This window comes from Neopelma chrysocephalum, unplaced genomic scaffold, assembly GCF_003984885.1.
Source record: "Neopelma chrysocephalum unplaced genomic scaffold, ASM398488v2 Primary Assembly neopelma1_76, whole genome shotgun sequence".
Lineage (NCBI taxonomy): Eukaryota > Metazoa > Chordata > Aves > Passeriformes > Pipridae > Neopelma > Neopelma chrysocephalum.
This window is the reverse complement of record NW_020897737.1, coordinates 7769603-7779881: the sequence shown is the minus strand read 5'-3', so window position 1 is coordinate 7779881 and position 10279 is coordinate 7769603. Positions and strand designations below refer to the sequence as shown.

Here is a 10279-nt window from a genome sequence, read left to right as displayed (position 1 = left end):
GCCGCCCCGAGCCCGGAAGCGCCGCCCGGCCGCGCGCGCCGGGACCCCTGTCCCGGGAGCCCCGTCCCGCTCCCGGCCCTTCCCGGCGCCCCTTCCCTCCCCTCCCCTCAGGAGCAACGGGGGGGACCCCGCGCCGCGGCCCCGGGGCACAGCCGAGGGGCGGGAATGCAGCCGCCGGAGCCGCAGCCGAGCCCCCAGCGCAGCACGGTGAGGGGGGGGCGGTGAGGGAGCGGGTGGGTTTGTGGGGGCGGGCAGGGGGTCGGGAAGGGGCGCTCAGGGGGACACCCCGCGCTCCCCCCGTCCCGCCGGGCGGAGAGTGTCGCCGTGTCCCCTTCCTGCCCGGGAGGGAGCGGCTGGAGCTGCCCCGGGAGCGGGGGGTGTTCCCAGCCCCGGGAGCGGGGGGTGTCCTGCCCTGCGTGGGCCCGGGTGTGGTGCCGGGAGGCGGCTCGTGTTGATCCTGGCTCCTGTTTTGCTGCCGCACTCCCACGCAGCGCCGAGCAGGGAAAACTTTGGTCTTTGTTTTTGGAGCCTGGGGATTCCTCTCGTGCGGGGTGTCCCCCGTGGTGTCTGCTGGGTCACCGATGCTGCTCTTGCAGTTTAAAAAAAAAATAAATTAATAAAAGGCAAGTAGATTCACAGGTAAAGGCTACCCCTGCCCCTCGGACGTGACTGCAGCAGGATGATGCTGCTGCCGAGCCTTGGCTCCGGGCATAGAGAGGCCCCCAGAGGTAGCGAGGCCTCGGTTATGCTCTGTCCAGAGTCTTGGCTTCGGGTCGGGTTTGAGATCTTATCACTTGTTTGTATTGGCACCGGGGAAAACGAGCTCGGGTTTCATTTTGGTTTGTTTTTCTAATATAGGTGGATGTGATGGAAGGATGCACCTTGTGTTTAGGGCTTGATACTGCTCAGTGTTAACATTTGGCCGCAGTCACTGTGCTTTCCCCTTGTTCAGACATGACTTGTAACGTGATATTGGCTCTTGTTTCCCTTGCTTTAGCAAGGAGAAAACAAGGAGAGGAAAGACAACTGCTTTGATGGCTTGGGAGTAACAGTACTTCAGGGTTTGGTAGAGATTCCCTGCCTCCAAAAAACCGGAGTGGCTCAGATAAGGCAGACTTGGGAAGTAGTGGGAAAACTTAAAACAAGACACTATGTTCAGGTAAACATGCATTAAACTGTCTTGGAAGGTCTCAGTGGTAACCAGTTTGAAGATGTTATTAGTGGTCTATTGATACCTTTATAGCTAATGAATGCAGTAAATATTAGTTAAATAAATTGGCTAAAGGCTATTTGTAGTTGCTTTTACAATAAGTATATTTCAAGGTGTTTAAGCTCGATGTCACACAGTAAATACTGAGAGTGGTCAAGTCAACCCATCCTGCTGATGTATTGATATGTGTCTGTTATTTTTAGTGCAGGTGTTGAGTAGTATTTCTTTATGGGCTCATGTTCTGTGGCAGGTCCACTTGACCATTTCTGTTTTCAGAGCACTCAGTGTAACAGAACTCTTAAAAGTTACAGGTAAAGCTTCTGTGGTCAAAGGCCAGTCACTGTTCTGGTAACTTTAATTTTGTTTTCTAGATCTGTGAGAAAAGCAATACTTTATTCTGCCCCTCTGCAAGTATATTTTCAGTTAACATATTTCTTTTAAAAAGAAGAAATGTTAAATTCATTTCCTCTTTGTAGAGAGAGAGGAACAGGATTTTTAAAAATAAAGTGTTTCACAACATTTGTTAAAGCTTGCCCTTTGTCCTGTGTTGTGAATGGTGTCTGTTGATAGCAGCAATCTGAAGAATGCCATAACAGCTTGTGTTAATGTATATATGGACTGTCTCGATTCATAAAACTACCAAGGTATCAAATTTTACACACTTTAGTAAAGGATGATAAGATCAGCGTTTAAATCTACCTTTAATGTTAAATGTTTTGGTTTAGGTACAGTGAGTTGAATAAATGTGAGGAATTCTTACTATGATTTTATACTTTTGTGATGTATTTTCATCTGGCTTGGGGCATAACCTTTGCTATAAGTGATTGCAGATAAATGTGAAGAGAGTATTGTGAGATCTGTGGCCATTCTTGTTCTTTCCTGGATCTCACTGAGGTTCCTTTTTCCTTCCATTAGTTGTCATCTTGAGGAACACAAGAGAACTTGAATAGATGTGGTGAAAACGTGTCTTCTTTTCCACTCAGCTTTGCTGATATGTCTGTGCTGATGTCTGTCAATTGAGTTGCAGAGTAAAGAGTAATCCTAATGGAAAAGGATTGCTTTGAAGTCATCCAAGAGAATACGTTAATGTGATTCTTAAGGTTATCCCATAGTAGCTCGTCTCCTTCTATCCCCTGTCAAAAATTATGTAGCGCTGAAATGAAGTTCAGTTTTTGTTTGCACTGGTCTGTAGTCACTTTCTCCTGACTTCAAACCTGTGATGATTCATTTTGTATGTATTTTTAAATAGCATAAGTAGCCTCAAAGTATGACCTGCAAAAGTATTCTTGGTTAGGGCAAGAGTTATGCACTGAAGTATAGGAAACTTAGATGTTTTATTGAGTTATTTTTCAAAGAGCTGTATCTCCATGTGGGATGATAGCTCACATCTTTACTTCCACAGCTGCAGTGTTTCAGCAAAATCACTAATAACACAAGCAAAAGCCTTTGATTTACTTCTTTGACACCAAAGGTATTTTTGAGGTGATTGAAACATTGAGTAAATGATCAAATCTTGTAAATTTGGGGTAATGTCAAGTCTGTCTTGTGTGCTTAGTCATCCACCTGAACTATGGTATGACACATTTTGCTCCAGGAGCATCTGTATGATGCTGCTGTTCCCACTGCTGGGAGCTGAAGTAGGAGCAGAGCCTGGTGTGTTTGTACCTGTGTGCACACAGAAGGGCAACTGAAGTGCAAGTACAGGTGTTTGCAGTGAAGGAGTTACTTTTGTTACATGGTATGTTCATGGTTAAAAGGCAGGTGACAAATGGAGTGTGAAATTAAGAGACAGTTCATACAAAGCCTGAAACATTTTCATAAGCACTTTTTGAACTACTTTTGACTGCAAGTGTTTTAAATTACACAGTAGAAATATCTGTGGCTTGTGGGTTTGCAATATTTTTTCCTGTCCATGTTGCTGCCCTTACTCAAACAGAAAAAAAAAGCCAAACTGAAAAGTGTTGGTGCTGCATAGTACAGTAAACTGTTATTAGGGATTTACTTTCAAATCCCTGACAAACTTTTCTGTTATTTTCTTTTTTCTTGCAAGTTGAAGCTTTTCTTCAGCTATGTAGATAATATAAATTTTCTGCAGACTGTTATTTATGTATGGGCACAGTAGACTAAAATATTGTCTGAGGGGTGATATTGGCTGTTTTGTTCTCCTGAAAGACCAAGAATCATTTTGTTGAGATTAAATGTGTGGTCTGGTCGTGGTGCCAGTTCCCATGTGAGAAGCATTCTCCCTAAATGGAAAGATGAGAGTTTTGAAATACTTGTTTAGACTCGTGTATGCAAATGTTGAAGGTGTTGGTTGAAAACATTGCTGGAATAGGTTCTTGTACTCTGCCAAACCTGGAAGTGTCAGTCAAAGTTGTCCTTTGAAAGGCTTTAACATTATGAGCGTGCTGGTAGTACTTAGCAATTGCGTCTCTCCAGCTTCAGACAGATGATGTGAGTTCAACCTGACAGTGTAGATGGTTCTCTGGTATTGAGTCTCTTGTTCTGTGTGAGGTGGAGAGTTGGTCAACAACTTCTGTGCTGTGTCAGTCAATGCACTATGGTATTAGTATCCAGGAGACTCATGTGCACAACTTCCAGAAAAAACATCACTGAGGCCTTTTTATCAACATGAAAAGCTAAAATACATCTCACAAAATTCAGTATGTAAAAGCCAGAGTGTTACTAATAAACCATACAGCTCAAGTTGTGCAGTGAGTTATCACTGTTTAGCATTTTTCTTGTTCTTTTTCTCTTTTTGAAGATTAATTATGCTAGATAGATCACACTGTCTGCGTGTCTCAGTTTAATGTCAGAGTGGAACTAACATTTCAATATTCTTACACCCCATTGATTACTACATTGAATGTTTCTCCCTTTTCAAGTATTGTTTCACAATAGCCAGCATAGCACTAAAGTGAAAAATGCCACCTCTGTTAAGATTATATACAGCTTTGTGTTCTCAAGAAGCATTAGTTCTTGAATTTCAGGTGGGTTTCATTTTATTCAGGGTCTGAAGTCAAAGCAGCTGTATTTTAAAAGCATCTTCAATGAATTATCAGGTTTTATCCTAATCTAACTCTGTTGTAAGGAAAATTACTTCTCCTTTTGCTCTGTTCAGAGAGTTGTTTAAAACAGGAGGCTTTGTAAGCAAACAGAAAAGTCACAGACTAGATAGAGAGAGGTCATTCTGCTACAGTGGTGTTCAGTAACCTGGCAGTCACAGCTAAAATACGGATGTTTTTCTATCTGCTTGTGCACTTGCTGGGAGATCATTGAGGGTGTTTTCTTAAAAACACCTTTCAGCAGATTATATTCAATCAGTTGTGTTCCACATTCATAATGAAATACTTGCTTTCAAATGAAATTGCATATCCACTGAAGTGCATATTAATTTGAAAAGCGGATCAATTTCTGTGAAATCGTGGAGCAAGTGGAATTTTTAGGAAAAAAAATCTGTTACTATCAGTATTTGTCTTGGATGTTGTGGCAGAAAAAAACTTGAATGATTTTCTAAATTGTATTCAGTGTTGACTGTTTCTTATCAGATTTGGTAGCAGTGCTAGTATTTTAATCTTGTTGCAGCTTTAAGCTTTCATTTTCTCCTTGCTTGGTTATGTTCTAAGATGATTTGCCCTGAAGACTCATCTGTTTGAACAATTCTTACTGGTTTACAGTGTCACAACTTCAGTGGACAATGGCTGGGGAAAGGTTTGGTTTGTTCTGTGTGTGCCATTTGTCACATTGGTATAAATCCTCAAGTATAATTCTTTTTGTTCTGTGGGGAGTTTGTATACTTTGACTTGACTTAAAATGTGGACATTTTTTTCCTAGCACTTGAAAGAGTTGTGAATTTGTTTTGTTCTTTGTTTTTTTGGCATTGGGCATAGGACTAGTAATACTTGATAAATAGAGGGTGATTGTTTGTTTGGGGTTTTTTTTACCTAGGTGTTGTGCAAGTTATGGAAGAAATGTAGAACTTGGTTTTCATGCTGATGTTCTTGAAGATCAGCTTGCAGAAATCGTAAGCCAGATGCTAGGTCTTCTGCAGAGCATTGCCTTGAAGTGTATTTGCCTTTTTTCCTGAAATTCTTAAGATTATCTTGATGAAGTAGTAATTCTCACCATAATCCTGCTAAATGTCAGATCAGAAATGATATGTCTAGATAAGGCAAAGTGTTAATTTGGTATAATTTCACTCTATTGCTTCATACTTGCTCAAAAAAATGTTAATAGGATAAATTTCTACTAGCAAGTGTTACATCAAATATCATCTTTCTTCCCACTGCTCACTTGAAGGTGTTAAAAACTTTTTGTTATTTTCTGGGTATTCTGCTGAAATGCCAGTTTGTCTTTTCCTGGTAAAAAAATCAAGTTTTGGTTGCTGGGTGATCTGGTGGTGTGCAAATGTGACTTCAGTAATCGCTGGGTAAATGTTGCAGCTGGACTGGGAACACTTATGAGATTGTATTTTAAAAATGACATTTTTGTCAGTGCATAATCTTATGCACTTTATTCTTATAATTTGATTTTGTACGTTATCATGGGGTTTGCAACTCATTAAGTTTCAAATGGACAGCATGGGGTCACAGTTATTTTAGTCTGTCTGTGCTTCATCTCCCGCTGTTTGGGCAACATCCTGAAAATGCGGTTATAAAAGTTTGCATGCTGTTCCTTCTTCATGAACATCAGTGGCTTACACAGGTGTTTCAAAAATGAATCTCATTGTTGGTCTGAAAGTGCTTCATGGGTTGTGAGTTTAGGAGTTTTTTGAGTAATTGTTCAGGAATGTTTGCAGTTCTGTACTTTGTCTTGATTCTGGACTGGAGATGTTGGCCTTCGATACCCATGTACTGGTTTCAGTAGCAGGCAGTGACAGTGAGATAATGATCCCTGTTCACATTCAGCTTCCTTCTGTGTCAGTGTGTTTTTTAACACTTCCTGTAACAAACATATTATTGTTTTCTTGGAATATCCAGTTTAAAGTAAGAGGGGCCAGACAAAGAAAGCAGTTGCTATCACATCTGTTGCAGTTGAATTTTTTAAGTTTATAAATGCAGAATGTAGACCCCTCTTAAATGAAATTTGCCTCTTTGATTCTGAAGCCATGTCTCTAAATACAGTAAATGCTGCTTTTCCTTTAAAGAAAGTTCCAAGTCAAGTAAATGTTCTACCTGCCAATCCTTTTCAAGATTTGGGAGTTGAGGTAAATGAGGCTGAAGGTACCCTTAGGCCTAAGAGAGATCTAAGTAAGATCAGCTATTTTGGTCTGTCTTTAGAAATGATGATCTACTGTATTAAAAAAAAGAAAAAAAGTAAAAAAATTAGAGAGAGAGCAAGATTAAAAAAAAATCACCAAAGCATTGAAATAGTTCCTTTATCTGACAGTAAGGGGTCTGTGAGAGGGAGATGAATCTGTGGCTACTGTAGAGGACAACTTTAAGATTTCCAAAGACAAGAAAGAATCCTCTCAGCAACTCTGTACAGCAGGTCTTGATGGTTTTAGTTCCATCAGCTGGATGACATGTTTCTATAGTAATGTGGACATTGAGGCATCTTCACCGATCCTTGTTGTTGTTACTCAGCAAGGCACTAGTACCAACAACACAGACGTTCCTGGTACTGTGATAAACAGTACTTCTATTTCTGGAGGAACACCAGACACTTGAAAGCTGCTTTTCCTTAACTGAGACATCTTTCTGTAAAAGTTGTAGCAAAAATTCATGACACATCTCCTAAGAGCATATGTTACCCAAGATGTGATCAGGGCATGGAGGCTTGTTCTGTTTGGTTCTTATCTGTGCAGTTCAGTTCTAGGGTTTTGTCTTCAGAAGTCCCCGTGCAGTTTGTTCTCATATACATCTGTTACTGAGAGTTCAAAACACAGCATTAGTGGACTGGTGTCTTCTGTGTGATGGAAGATTCCCCTCCTGGAAACGCAGCAAAGATGAAGGAAGAGCTCCTACTTCTCTTAAGGAATCCATATCTCCTGAAAAAGAAAATTCTGCTCACTGTTCTGGTAGTTGGGGGAGGTGGAAAAAGTTTTGTATTGCTTACTGAAGCCATCCATCCCTGTGGGGATTGCAGTTCCTGGACTTAATGGCTCTAGGAACTAGATAAAAGGGAAGTGGTGTCAGGGAGCTGGCAGGACAGCATCAGAAGTTTGACTGTCTTCTGTGAATTGAGTGTAGAAGAAAACTCCCACAAAACCAAGCAGTCTTTATCTGCTCCCCCCCCCCCCCATTGAGTCTTCTTAAAATCTACCCCATAGATCATTGTTTGGTCCATCTTTCTGTAAAGAAGTCTAAAGAATTCTCTTAATGTCTCTTGTTTTTAGAAGTTTTGAAAGGTAAGGCTTTCATAAGTACTTAGAGTGCTAGAAGAAGAGGGAAAAAAGCCCAAAAGGTTTAAGTGTTTCTATCTGATTTATAGTCTTTGATTCAGGAGGAAAGAAAGTAGTTATGACATTGACATTCTGGTATCTTTTGTTCTTATGTTTTGATTATGTGCTAAAACACAGATTCCAGAAAGTACAAATTTGTCTTACGAGAAAAGTTGTGCCCTCATGAGGGTGGCAACTTTCTGCTTTGGGGCTATTCTGAATAACTTTTCCTGAGGATAGTCACTGGACTACTGTATCCACTTCTCCATTCATGGAATATTGAGTTTAAGCTTTGTTACTAGCCTTAGTTAGTTAGCCTTAGAGTAAGGCCTACTGATATTTTGAATTGCTTCCTAAATGCTATTTACTGAACTGAGCATGTTTAATGTACTACTTTTTTGCCACTGTTGGTTGTATTGCCATCAGTAAAAATGGTTGAGTGCCACATGCTTATGTAAGCTGCACTCATTTTTAAGTGAAACTATTTATGGTACAGGCTATTTAGTCTGTTCAGAAAATGAAAACTCTATATGCTTAAGGGGAATGCATTTAGGCTTGCGTAGACCTTTCTTTTGTCTGCTTTTCTGAGTTTGGTTTTGTTTGGGGTTTTTTTAACCACAGTTGGTTTTGTTTCCGGGGATGAGGGTGGTGTTTGTTTTGTTTTCCCAGCAAGTGTGTGATACACTTAGACTTGTAGGGTGAGTTATTTCTGTATATACCAGAATTTGTGAATTATGTAAGCACGTTACGTAACCGTAAATAATCTTAATTTTTATTAAGTTATAATAAATGTCAAACAGTCAGAAAAACTTGGTGGTTTGGATTATTTGTTCAGTAGTAGTGATGATCCCATGTTATGTAGTATTATCATCTTAGTTGTTTGGTTACCTGATAGTAAGTACAACGTGACAGAAACCTATTAGAAGACTATCCAGCAGACAAATACTCTACCAAAAAATTGCTGGATTTCCCCCCCCCCCAATATGCAGGAAGTAGTGGTGATTATTTGAATGTCTTCTTGAAAAGCAATAAAATAGCTGTATTGCATTTGTATGAAGCAGTATTTAACTGGAGTTCCTTTAATGGCTAATGATGTTACTAGCTATGAAAAAAAGAATGCTTAAAAATTAAATGAGTTTACTAAGGTGCAAATCAGAAGGTGGAATTCAAATAAGTTTTTATTATGCATGTATTTGAGTACATGTAATCTGTATTAGTTTTATGAAGTAGTTACAGAGTCAAAGATGAGTAACTTCTGAGTTTATTCATGTGATTGTAAATCTTTCTGCAGAATAAGTTTTCAGGAGGGATCTGTGAGGATTGCAAACTTCAAGTGTGTATTTTAATTCTTTCTTAACACTAGATTAAACTTATCACTTGTATGCATCTCAAAATAACATTTCTCAGTGTAGGTATTTTGTATAGTTTGGCCTACTTTTTGGGTTATTTTCTCTGTTCTGTGATTATTCTTATTTGCTAATCCCTGAAATTCATAACTAATCTGGTTTGATTGCTATGTTTTTCCTGTGGTCAAGGCTAAGAGCTTCTCCCAATTCTTCCAAATCAAAAAGAAAATGAAGACTCAAAGACTCAAACACAGAGTTCAGAACAATCATTGCTTCTCCAGGGTTTAGGTTTCTGGCTTGCTTGATTGTAGATCATTTGGATATCACAGGGATACTATCATTTAACCTTGGAAAGAAGACTTCTAGGAATGTTACCTGTTCTTCAGTGTCTAAATCACTAAGTAAAGAGTGACCAACTGGATATATTGGTTGCAACCACAGCTCTTGGTTGCATGGTTTGTTGCAACTATTGAGGTGCCCGTGTCACAGAAGGAAATCCGCTAAATGGAATTGAAGAGTTATGACTTGGACTGCTTTTGGAATGGGAAAGTCTAATTTCTGATAGTTTTTTCTGTCTTACCTGAAGGGAGAGTCTGCTTTGAGATCTTCCTGGTCAAATCCTATGGTGACACTTGGATCTAACACTTCTCTCTCATCCTGGCTGCCTGCTTCTGTCTCAGTGTTGTGTCTGACAGTGACACAAGGTTTTGTGGAGTTTTGAGGTGAATCATGGAGCTGATCCAGACTGGGCCAGTATTTAGTGTTGGCAAATCAAAGTTTAGCTTTAGTAATGCCCAGTTTGCTGTCTCTAAATTTGTGCTGGCGCGCTGGGAGGAGCAAGCGTTCAAAGGAAAGGAGAAGCAAATTCTTTCCTCAGAAATACTGTATTTTTGCTGGTTTAAGGTGATTATGAAATAGATGAGACTTCCTTTGTGACAGTTTTCTCTTGTGGAAATGTCGCTAAGCATTTTATGATGATAAATACTTCCCTGAACAAAGATTTTTTTTTTTTTTCCCCTCCACAACTTATTTCCTGAAGTTAATATCTAGTGCCTAGTGCTCACTTGTTTTGATTTTTAATGTTTTTTTTTCAGAGTTCACCAACAATAGCAAAATACTCTGTCTTTTTCTGGAATTGCTGTTTGTTTGGTGTTTTCAGTTGTGACACTGTGTGCTGGACAAGAAAATGGATGGATTGGGATGTTCAGTATTTCTTTTCCCTTGTAACCATATTTCTGTGTCTCTGCATAGAAGGGAATTAGATTGTAGCCCTGTATTCCTTGTCAAAAAAGTTTGTAAGAAAGTTTGTAAGAAGCTTGATATTTGGCTGTAGTTATGTTT

At 39.8% G+C, this 10279-nt stretch overlaps 1 protein-coding gene across 3 annotated transcripts in view; it reads left to right on the top strand.

The window, feature by feature from the left end:
- Nucleotides 1–59: 59 nt before the first annotated feature.
- TAB3 (TGF-beta activated kinase 1 (MAP3K7) binding protein 3) overlaps nt 60–10279 on the top strand; it is a 41139-nt gene continuing 30919 nt past the window's right edge. Inside the window, exon 1 of one of the 3 annotated variants that reach the window (XR_003535083.1) lies at nt 60–207. The gene's annotated coding sequence lies outside the window, so the exon portion shown is untranslated. The remainder of the gene's footprint in view (nt 208–10279) is intronic. The other 2 variants (XM_027688893.1, XM_027688890.1) reach the window with 2 other exon arrangements.